This window comes from Cavia porcellus, unplaced genomic scaffold (assembly GCF_034190915.1).
Source record: "Cavia porcellus strain 051 isolate PalLab524CR breed Dunkin Hartley unplaced genomic scaffold, mCavPor4.1 scaffold_5, whole genome shotgun sequence".
Lineage (NCBI taxonomy): Eukaryota > Metazoa > Chordata > Mammalia > Rodentia > Caviidae > Cavia > Cavia porcellus.
In genome coordinates this window covers 20,332,723-20,344,727 of record NW_026947488.1, presented here as the reverse complement: position 1 = coordinate 20,344,727, position 12,005 = coordinate 20,332,723, and the positions used below count along the sequence as shown (strand labels likewise).

General features: G+C 36.0%; 1 protein-coding gene across 8 annotated transcripts in view; it reads right to left on the bottom strand.

Annotated features, from left to right (window-relative positions):
- Window positions 1–12,005, bottom strand: part of Zhx3 (zinc fingers and homeoboxes 3) — a 174,334-nt gene that overhangs the window by 96,101 nt on the left and 66,228 nt on the right. For 5 of the 8 annotated variants that reach the window (XM_063248344.1, XM_063248345.1, XM_063248341.1 and 2 more), the window contains exon 2: window positions 9,402–9,513. The exons of 1 other annotated variant lie outside the window; for it this stretch is intronic. The gene's annotated coding sequence lies outside the window, so the exon portion shown is untranslated. Of the gene's footprint in view, window positions 1–8,441; window positions 8,502–9,401; window positions 9,514–12,005 lie in introns of all 8 variants that reach the window. 2 more of the 8 variants (XM_063248346.1, XM_063248347.1) reach the window with 1 other exon arrangement.

The following is a 12,005-nucleotide window of genomic DNA, read 5'->3' as shown; positions in this document are numbered from 1 at the left end:
CAAAATGAGTTAGGATGCAAAACCAACACTGAAAAATCAGTGGTTTTTCTATTAAACCAATAACTAACCATCTGAGAACAAATTCTAGAAAATAATCCTAATTTAAAGTGTTAAAAAATAAACTAAAAATTACTTGGGAATCAACCTAACCAAGAAGGCAAAAATTCTCAACAATGAAAATTACAGAACACTGAAGAAAGAAATGGAAGAAGACACTAGAAGGTGGAAAGACTCCTCCTGTTTGTGGTTTGGCAGAAATAATATTGCTAAAATGGCTATATTAACCAAAAGTGATCTACAGATTCAATGCAAAATTTTTCACAAAAATACCTAACTAGACCAAAATCTTTTTAAATAAATCAAATATTATACTCCCATCAAAATCCCAATGACATTCTTTACAAAAATTTCAAAATTCATATGAAAACACAATGGACTCCAACTAGCCAAACCAATCTTAAGGCAAAGGAACAAAAGTAGAATCATCACAATACCTGATTTCACATTATACTACAAAGCAATAGTAACAAACATAGCACTGTACTGACATAAAAACAGACACCGGAGACCAATGGAGTAGAACTGAGGACACAAAAACAAGTATGTGAAAACAACTAATTCTTAACAAGCAATCTAAAAATGTTAGGAGAAGAGACAGCCTCTTTAATACATGGGGCAGTAAAACTGGACACTCATTTATAGAAGACTTTAAATAGGTCGTCTTCTCTAACCCTGCACAAAAATCAACTCAAAATAGATCAAAGGCCTAAACATGATACCTAAAACTTTGAAACTTCTAGAAGCACATAAAGGAGAAACACTTTAAGCCACAGGCATAGGCAAACAATTCTTGAATAGTATTACAGCAAGTAACAGCAAGAAGCAACAAATGGAACTACTCAAACAAATGTTTCTGCACAGCAAGAGAAATAACTGACAGAACGAAGAATCAACCTACAGAATAAAAAAATCCTTTCCAGCCACTCTTCTGCCAGAGGATTAATATCTAGAACATATAAAGAAATAAAAAATCCTAACATGAAAATATTAAGTAGCCCAATCAATAAATGGGTAAATGAACTGAACAGATACTTCTCGAAAGAAGTACAAATGACCAAACAGTATATGAAAAAGTGTTCAATATCTTTAGCCATTAGGGAAATGCAAATTAAAACTAATCTAGATTCTATTTCATCGCAGTCCAAATGGCTATCATCAAAAATATAATAAATAATAAATGCTGGCAAGAATGGGACTGTCAGAAATAAATTCAGCATAGTCCCTATGGAAATCAGTATAGAGGTTCTTCAAAAAATTAAAAATAGAACTGCCATATGACCTAGCTATACCCTTGGTATACATCCAAAGGTGTTAAAATCAGTATGTGAAGTATGTGATAAAAATATGTTGAACGTTTAAAGTTTTAAAAGTTTAATATAGTAAAAGATACACTGTTGGGGCTGGAGATTTAGCTCAGCGGCATAAGCGCCTGCCTTGCAAGCAGGCAGTCGTGAGTTTGATCCCCAGTACCGACAAAAAGGAAAAAGACAAAAAAAAAAAAAAAAGGATATACTGCCATTGATCTCTTTCAAAATAACCCCCTCATTTAAACACACTTATCCCATTATTCTTGCCATTTTCATAAGAATTCTGGAAGTCACCTTTCATGCCTTTCACTGTACCACTGTGGCTATGCTGGTGTCTTAAACTGATTCAAAAATGTTTACCTTTAATGGTAAATGACTTTGAGGAAGAGCCAGACATCACATGGTGCCACATCCAGAAAATAAGGTGGACGAGGACACACAGCAATATTTTTACAACCTGCTTTTTTGCTGTATGGCACTTAGTAGCAGCACTCTCCACATGTCTGATCACACTTCATAAAGACACTTACAAAAGAGGACTTCCAGAACCACTTCAGACTGTGGCAAGAACAATGCGATAAATGTGCTCAGAGTGAGAAGGGATACTTTAAATGGAATTAATTGCAATGTACCTTTGACTGTAATAATTCTTTCAAAAATTTTAAACATCATATCATTTGATCACATTGCATACAATAGAGGTGTCTGCGCACCCAACTTAAACACAGTTCACATTATACAAGACACAGAACCACGTCATTGCACACCAAGAGATCCATGTAAAAGAAAACGTGATATATATACATAGTGAAGTATTACTCACCTATAAAGAACAAAATTATGTCACTTGCAGGAAAATAGAACTGGGGATCTGGAGATCATCACATTAAGTTTGTCACCTCAGAAAGACAAGCATCAAATATTTTCTCTATTCTCTCCCCCTACAGTCTGCAAATGAAGTTTAGCACAGAGATAGCCAGACCTCAGCCTGGCTGTCCTCTATCATTTGCACTAATTTGTTTTGATTGCTTTTATTGTCTTATTTTTCTTGGACTTATTTCCTTTAAAATAATGGGAATTTGGCAATTCTTTAAAAAAGTATCTTACCTAATACTGTATGTAGAATCTAAACAATAAAGTATGAAAGGAGAAGACAGACTATTACTAGACAAGGTAAACAAAACAAGGGTGCAGGGATAAGGGGATCCCGGGAGGACAATGCAAAGATTGGAAAAAAAGTTATTAATTTTATCATTATGAGATCATGATGCTGACATGAATTTATTGAGGTGAAAAGCTATCTACTCTGTTAAAAATAGTATGCTACAAAATAGATACAGCATTACCAAATTTTTTATTTTCAAAAATGCACTAATATATAAAGGTTATCTAGAATGTGTTTGCTCAACTGCCTTAATCTGTCTCTGGGTGTGAGATGCTGAATATATATATTTTTGTTTAAGAGTGTTTTCTGAGACCAAGGATATAGCTCAGTGGCACAGTGCCTGCCTGACAAGCACAAGGTCCTGAGTTCAATTCCTTTAGTACCAAAAAAAAGAGAGTGCTTTCTAAGTGGAGGAATTTACAATTGCTGTAAATATGGACAGATAGAGATGGATATGTTAATTAGCTTGACTGTAGTAATCATTTTACAAGGCATATGTATCTCAAAACATATTACACATCTTAAATATGTGTAATTTTGTCAATTATAATTAAAATGAAAAAATAAATCAGTGATACATATAGAGTAAAGGCAGAGATAAAATATTTTTATAAATAATACTAGACTGATAGAGCCTAAAGAAGTCATTTAAATGGTTATAATAAGTTCAAGGTGACTAGAGTCACCACCAATATAGAAAAATAAGTAGTATTCCTGATCCCCAAACATGAGCCCACAAGAAAATCACTTTGGAAAGCTTTTAAAAACACTGATCCTCATGGGCTGGGAATATAGTTCAGTGGAAAAGTGCCTTCTAGGCAAAGTGCAAGGTCCTAAGTTCAATTCCTAGTTTAAAAAAAATTGATACTATAGCTCACCACAGAAAAATCTGCCTCTGAATCTCTAGGGATGAGATTAGGCATTATTTTATAGTTTCTGAAGTGATTTCAATGTGTAGCCAAGTAGAGATATTCACTATTACATATTTAATTATTTTTTTTTAAATTTTATTTAAGGAGAAAAGAAAAAAAAAGAGAAAGGGTACAAGTTATACAGATTTACAGAAAAAAAATGAACAGTAGGAAATCACTAGTTAATGGATTACATATTGTCAACTTAGAAATAATTGTTCAAGTCACAAAATTAAAGCTTGTAAAGTGGACATTCCATCAATGATACTGCAAACAGTTCTGTTCAATGATCCAATAAAACTCTGTGATATCATTTTCTATCTTATACACTTAAATATACATGCAGTTATATAGTTTAGAGCACTTTCATTTCCTCTCTTTTGTACCATGACTATTACACATTTTGGGTTTCATTGCTCCCACGGTTCTTATTGCTTTTTTGGAAGAGAGTAAAACCAAATGTGACACAACAGAACAGAATCGGTCAAGTCAAAAGGGTGGACATAATAGATAATGTAAAAACATAATACAAGGTGATCAACAATGGTTTACCATAATGCCTCCCGCTATCTCTAATAGAATTGCCTATATCGTTAGTTATAATACAATTGAACAGAACAGTAAAGAATAAAACCGACAAAACCAAAACATTGGAGACATTGTAGTCTTCAAAAGTAGATAAAAGTCAACGAGAATGGGCGTTATAATGAATCTCATTATCTTCTCAGCTGATGCCTAAACTTTCGAACCTGATACTATCCAGCAAAACAGAATAGGGGAACATCAGTTAAAAACCAGATGGTGAGAGTAATACAGGACTTTAAATCGAGGTAATGGAAAGTCAAAGTGGGTTACTATAATATATCCTGCTATTTTTTTCCTTTAATTAAAAGGATAAAGATAAAAAAGTAAATAATGGAGTGGAGATTGAGATAAAAGAGGGCATAACGAAAGAGCGCAGATCAAAACATAACCATTTAAGCAGAATAGTGTTTCACCACCAGATAATCCTAACCTAAAAGTAGTTACCATATTGTCTCTTTCCTTGAAATCCTTGAGTACAACTTTGTATACTGTAGCATTAAGTATATCAAAACAATGTAAAACCATTTAAGAGAATGACAGCATTACAGAGTATTTAGAATCGACTAACAGAAAATGAACAATGGTTTCTGTATAATCTCCTTGTCTTTAAAAGGTTTTTGCTTATACTATCGTACATAATAAAATCCAATAAGATACAACCTATTTAGACCATTGGAGACAGAAGGACAAAAGCTAGATGAGACTTCAAAACAAGATGATACTAAATCAGTATTACCTATTAAGATGTCATTTTCTCCAAAATAGCTGTTCCTATCATCCAATCTTCTCTGCCTCATTTCTGTTGAGCTCTTTTTCTGTCAGTAGCTGTCAGTTTGTCTTCTTCATTTTGTTCTCTGCTCCATTTGTTGTGGCCTCCCCGCCACTATTTCTGGATTCTTTGTATTTTTCTTTTTTTAGAATATCCTGCAATACTCTCTGTAGAGTTGAATTGGTGGTCGCAAACTCCCCCAGTTCCTCTTTATCCTGGAAGCACCTTGTTTTTCCATCAATTTCCAGGGACAGTTGTGCAGGATATCTCAATCTTCGCTGGAGATTATTATCTTTCAAAGCTTGAATTATTTCCCCCCACGCTCTTCGTGATTTGATGGTTTGTGCAGAGAAATCTGCTGTAATTCTGATGGGTGTTCCCTTGTAAGTGGTCTGTTTCTTGTCTCTGACAGCTTTTAATATTCTGTTCTTGTATTGAATTTCTGGAATTTTTATTATTATATGCCTGGGTGTTGCTCTGTTTGGGTTGTAGGTAGCTGGGGTCCTGTATGCCTCGTACATCTGAGTATCTTTACCTTTTGCTAAATTAGGAAAATTCTCCTGGATTATTTCTGTGAGTAGCTTTTGTAGTTCACTTGTTTGTGTCCCTACTTCTTCTTTTATGTTCTTAATCCTTAAGTTACGGATCCTCTTATCATCTTCTTGTCTTTGTATTATTGCTGTTTGTTTCTTTGTTATTTTTAAGAAGTTTTTCATTTCATTCTCCCATATTACAAGTCTGCCCTCCAGTTCAGATAGTCTGTCCTTAGTTTCTTTCAAGCTGTTATGCCAGTCTTCGAGAGACTTCTTAGTATCTTGGTAGTCCCTTTGAACCTGCTTCATGTATTCTATGCTTTCTCTGTTTTCTCTATCAAACAATTCTCCCCTCTTTTTCTGTTCTTCCATTCCACCATCTGTTTTTTCTTGGGTGGTGCTTAGCATTTCTCTAACTATTCTGCATACTTCTAGCTTCAGGTCGTTGATAACTTCATTCCTGAATTGGTCTATGAGGCTCTCTATATGGCGCTTTATGTCTATTGGTACGGTGTCCGCTATTGCCTGTTTCTCAGAATTGGGGGCCGAGGAGCCTTTCTTGTTGCTGCCTCTTCCCATATTCTCTGTTCCTTATATATGCAAGCTTATATAAGAGGCCCAGCTTCTCTCCCAGTCAGCCACAGCCTGATCGAATTGTGCCAGTTAGGTGTTCCCGCTCACCGCTGTGCACCAGGGAGTTACAGACCAGGCAGCCTACGCGTCGCCCCTCCTCCCGGCCACCGTCAGGCTCTGGGATCTGGGTTGGGACAGCCTACCGGGTCCGCCGGCAGAGTCACGCAGGCCAGGCACTTTTCACCAATCCCACCCAAGAGGGGGATGTGTGGCTGGAGTCACCACCGCGCCCTGCTCCCGCAGGATTGCTCGGGCCCAGAAAGTCCTCCGCTGGAGTCAAACTGTGCTGGAGTGTCAGTTTCTCTCACTCACCTCACCACAAGTCAGTGCACGCCTCCCTGCCCGTCCTGTTTTCGGCTCCGTTCACAGATTGCCGTTCTCAGAGCTTCCGCGTGTCTCTCTCCTTGCTGAGCCGCTGTAGAGGCAGCCAGCCGCCGCGCAGCGGGAAATCCAAATCACAGCTTCCAATGGCGCGGGGTCCAGCCTCCACACTGAGGCTTTTCTGTTCCTGTTTTAGCACCAGGACTGCATTCCAAGTTGGTTTCTCTCAGCCCAGTTCATTCCTGAGTCAGCAGAGCATATCTCCACCTGCTTATGTCTCCTTAGTCCACACCATTCCTGGCTTCTGAGCCAAGTCTTTCAGAGAGCCTCCGGTAGTTGCTGTTATCTGTCCGCCATGTTCTCCCAGAAGTCATACATATTTAATTATTTAAATAGCCAAAAATGCAATACAAAAAGTGTAAGCAGAATAGTATCCCCAAACAGGAAAAAAAAAAAGGCTGTTGTAAAGGAATAGGAGTTTGGAAGAGGAAACCTAACTAAAGATATAGTTAGCTAGTGGGCAAATATATTCAGTCCATTGCAGTTTAGACTGAGCAGGCAGTTAATACTCAAGCCAGAAGACAGGCACATGACCACGGCCACAACAGAATGATGAGAGTGAGAGTCCCTGTCTAAGTGCTATTGAGTGCCTATCCAAATGCATAAGGATTTAATAGAGGATGAGATACTATAGGATTAGCTGCACACCTGTATGAAGATACATATGAGATAGATTCCTACAAATACAATTTCTAAGTCAAAGAGTATGTGTTTTTTTCAGTACTGGAAATCAAACCCAGGGCCTTCCACATGCTAACCACATGCTCTACTACTGAGCTACATCCTTGGCCTATGGTAAATACTCTTAAAAGTCAGAGATTAATTTTAAAATATCTTAAATATGAAATAGAAATAGCACAATGTATCGAATATACAAAGAGAGTTGAGTTGCAGAGTTGAGTGATCCCCCCTAATGCACCTCATAGTCATCAGATATACTGTCCTCAACCTACCAGACCCCAAACACAACGGGCATTGCTAGGGCTCCTGATAATCTCTGTCCTGACCATAAAATTTCTCTTTCAAGTCATTTCCCATTTGAACCATTCTGTTTGCTTGTTTCACAAATCTTCTACCATTAAAAGCTTTTCCAGGTATTTTTGCTTAAAATTTTATGTCTGTTTTTTAAATCTAAATGTCTTGTCTGCCAATTATAAACCTGAAGTAGTTCTAAATCATATTCTAGATCAAATCACTTTTTTCAAGGATTGAACCTAGAAGTGCTGAGCTACATTTATACCTCCCTTACTCTAATTTTATTTGGGACAAGGTATCACTTAAGTTGTCTAGGTCAGCCTTGAATTTGCAGTCCCTTGCCTAAGCCACCTGAATAGCCAGGATCACAAGCCCATACCACTGTGTCTGGCAAAGATCTATTTTTGACTATGGTTTTTAAACCCTCCTGTTTATTAAACTTTAATATGTAATTTAAGATGCTTCATCCACAATGTTTTTCCTGCTATTTTCAATCCAATCACATCATCTCTAAATTTATATCAGCCTCCTAACAGAAGCACACTTCATTCATTCATTCAACAACTACTTGCTGGGTATCTACTGTACAGCAGTGTTTTACACCCTGTGGATAAAGTTCTTGCCCTTAGAGAGCTCAAGAAAAAAAGGTACATGAATGAGGAGGCAGGGCACACAGGCAGCCAATCAAAGTTATATATGGAGTAGCCAGATGCTGATAATTGATATGGAGAAAGTAAAGCAAGATAGTGATTCCAGAGTGTGAAAAACTATAATTTTCAGTTAAAGGCATCATGAAAGCCATCACTGATAAAATAAATTTTGGAACATGAAGGAGGAGGACAGGAGCCAAGTAGATTTCTGGCGGAAGAGGATTCCAGGCAGAGAACGTAAATACAGTGGTCCAGAGGCAGAAGCATTTCTGGACTGACTGAAACACAGTCAGGCTAGTCAGTGTAAGTGTGAGCAACAATGTGTATCTTATGCTATTTTTAGTTGAGAATACACAAGGGCACTGAAAGGCTTTATTTAACTTTAATATTCAAAGAATATTCAAGCTAGACGTTATACATCCGAGAGTAATCCTGCTACAGTCCATGACTGAAGTACAGAAAAGAGCCTTACCATCAACACTGCCAGGCAGCAAGTTCCAGAGATTATAACTGTGGGAAAATTTACAGGAGGCTGTGGAGGAATAACATCACCATGCATCTAAGGATGCTGCAGCACCTAACTCCCAGCCTCCTATACCATCTGCCTTCATTTCCATCCCTTTCTTTCCAAAACTTTTATTCAGAGAACCAGAGAAAGTTTCTTCATTTTATACGGTAAAATAATATGAAACATTTTCATTATTATTTATGAAACATTACTGGCCAGATGCACCTGTAATTCCAGCACTCTAAAAGCCTGAGACAGTAAGATTGAAAGTCTGAGCCCCACCTAGGCAATTTAGTAAGACTCTGAAGAGAAAAAATAAAAATGGTGGGTAATGTGGCTCAGTACGAAGACCTTGGGTTCAAGCACCATTACTACACACATACATACACAAAGTATCAGCAGGACACATATATCTCATCAAGTGAAGTCTATTATATCTGTCTACACTGATTGTTAATCTGCTTTATCTTCTACACTAAATTACATGTTTCTTATTCCAGAAATGCCACACATATTACAACTAGAGAATATACGTTGGATAATTGGTATTCATACTAGTTTTCAAAGCATATGTTTTATACCATAAACTCAGACTAAAGGTTGAAATTTGACCTAAATCTAAACAACATAGACACACACACAACTCTGCTTTGACAATATTCAATGATCAACCTTAGGTATAGTAGATTCCTATCAAATGACTTAAGAAATCATCTAACTATATTTTCAGCATAGCTTTCTAGGTTAATACAAAAATAATTTTATCAAAGAGCTTCAGCAATAAAAATTACCCAAAAAGAAAGTTAAAAATATGTTAAAAGCAACATAAACACTAAATATGGCTGTCACAATTTAGCATTACAAAGTTATAGTAAATGATGTAGCAATAAGGTAGTTAAAATTCAGAATCAATCACATTCTTACCCAGGAAATATATTTTTCCTTTACTTCATTGTTTTCTCCAGTTTCTCCCACCATTTATGCAGCCCAATTCACATCTTTAAAAGGTCACCAGGTCCTACAGCTGCAGTAGGTCCTGTAAAAGAATCACCATATCATCACTTCATGAAAAGAGAAAGTATATTCTAAGAAACTGAGCTGGCCAATCTGATTAGCCTCCTTTCCTAATTCATTCTGACAACTATTCAAAAAAAAAATAAAAGCAAGCAGTGAAAATAAAAACGGGTCTCAAGATACCAGCCAGCAGTTTATAATTATTAAAAATTTAGAAGAAGGGGCTGGAGATTTAGCCCCAGCAGCATAAGCACCTGCCTTGCAAGCAGGCGGTTGTGAGTTCGGTCCCCGGTACCAGTAAAAAGCTAAAAAAAAAAATTTAGAAGAACCTAGAACATATTAATGGAAGCTAGGTAACAGTGAATTCTCTCTGAAAACAGAAGATAATTCATCAAAATCTATACTTTTAACACTTTTTATACCAATAAATCTCTATCCTTCCCTCCTAGCTGGATGTGAGGTAACTTGGAAGAAATGATAAAATTAACTTATATGTGGCCTTGGTACATTACAGACCTTGGTACATTACAAAGGATCAGGACTATGAACACTTGTGAATGCAAATAGCTTGCCCCGCAAAAAGCCAATCCTTATAAAACAGAACCTTCTACACTGCTGATAGAAATGTACATCAGCATACCCTACACAAATCTGCAGAGGTTCCTCAAAAACTAAAAATAGAAATATAATTTGACCCAGCTACACTACTCCTTGGTATATACCCAAATTAAAGTCAGCGTATAATAGGGCAGTGGTGACAAACATTTAGAGCTTCCAATGGTAACAGCCTACTGCCACATGCATGCCATAGGATCACCGCTACTGTCATAGGGATATCTGCATATCCATATTTATTGCAGCATAATTCAAAAATAGCCAAGATATAGAACCAGTGTAGTTGCCCATCAACAAAAGAGTGGATAAAGAAAATGTAGTACTGTATATATAAAACAAAATGGATTATTAGTTAGCCATAATAAAACACTCTCATTTGCAGGAAAATGGGTGTAACTGGAGTTTACCACATTAAGCAATGGAGCTAGAGATCACTGTGTTCAGTGAAATAAGCCAGACTAAGAAAAACAAATATCAAATATTTTCCCTAATATTTGGGGTATTTTTTTAAAAGTAGCATGAAAGTAGAAAGATTATTATTAGACAAGGGAAAAAGGATAAGGGAGAGGCATGTAAGAGAGTATAGGGATGGATATAATCAAAATATGTTATATATGCATATATGAAAATGCCATATTGAATTCCAATATTTTGTAAAATGAATAGGTACTAAATAAAAATATATTTTAAAAAGCGTCCTTTGCCAATGTAGTTACTAGTTTTCACTAGCACTGTCACATCTTTAGCATATATTATCTATTTTTTACAATTTTAATCTCCATTCTAAGACCTTATAATTAATTCTTATAATAATCCTAATAGGTAGAGTCTACTATTTTAATCATCCACTGAGGAAACTGAAGCACACAAAAATTAAATAAATTCCCTTAGGAAATGTACAATGTGCTATATTTCTTTTCACAGGCAAAAACCTCTAAGCAAATATAATTTTACAGCAAGGTAAAGTCTCATCCATCTTTTTCACTTTCTTTTACTGCTGTCCTTGTGTAACTAAAGTAGTTCAATGCCTAGTTAATACTCATTAATTTTTTAATTTATAATTTACTGAATAATCTAAATGCTAATTCTCCATAGTTTAAAACTTAACTTTTTCTTATTTAAAAAATTATCACAGTGAGCATAGTAGTTCATGCTTTTAATACCAGTTACTCAGGAGGCTGAGGCAGGAGGATGACAAGTTCAAAGTCATTTGGCAACTTAGCAAGACTATATCTCAAACTAAAATTTTACAAGGGCTTGGGATGTAGCTCAACAATAAAGCTCTTCCTAGCGTGTTTGAGGCCCTGAGTTCAATCCCTAGTACTGAAAAACAATTATCCTATAAACATCAGAAAAAAGAACTCTTTCTAATGAGCTGTGGAAATCAGAAGCAATAATTATTTTGCAGAAGATTAAGACTTCAGCCACTATTTTAGATTATTACATTTCAAACATTTTGCTATACACACCACTTTAAAATATTTCTTTTACTCTCTAATTAAGTGATTAGAACATGATGCTAATGATGCCAAAAGCTATTGATTCAATCCACCAGGCCACTTAGCTTTGTTTGCTTCACATTTACAGACTCAACCTGGATGGCATATTTTAGGTCATAAGAAGAAGCAGGTAGGAGTATGCAAAATGAGTAGCAAAAATACATCTGGAAAAATAAGTGCCAAAAATACACAAACACAACATCAGCCTCACCATCAGAAGGAAGGAGAGAAAAAAGGTTTGTAGGTTGGTCCATAATCAACAGCAAAGGTAGAAACCTTTCTGAGTAAGAAGCCCTTGTCAATCTCAAATCCTTTATCAGAATAAAACCTAAATAATTTCCTTCAAAAACAACCAAACAAGAAAAACAGGTATACATATTCTTAAAAATTAATGTTTTTA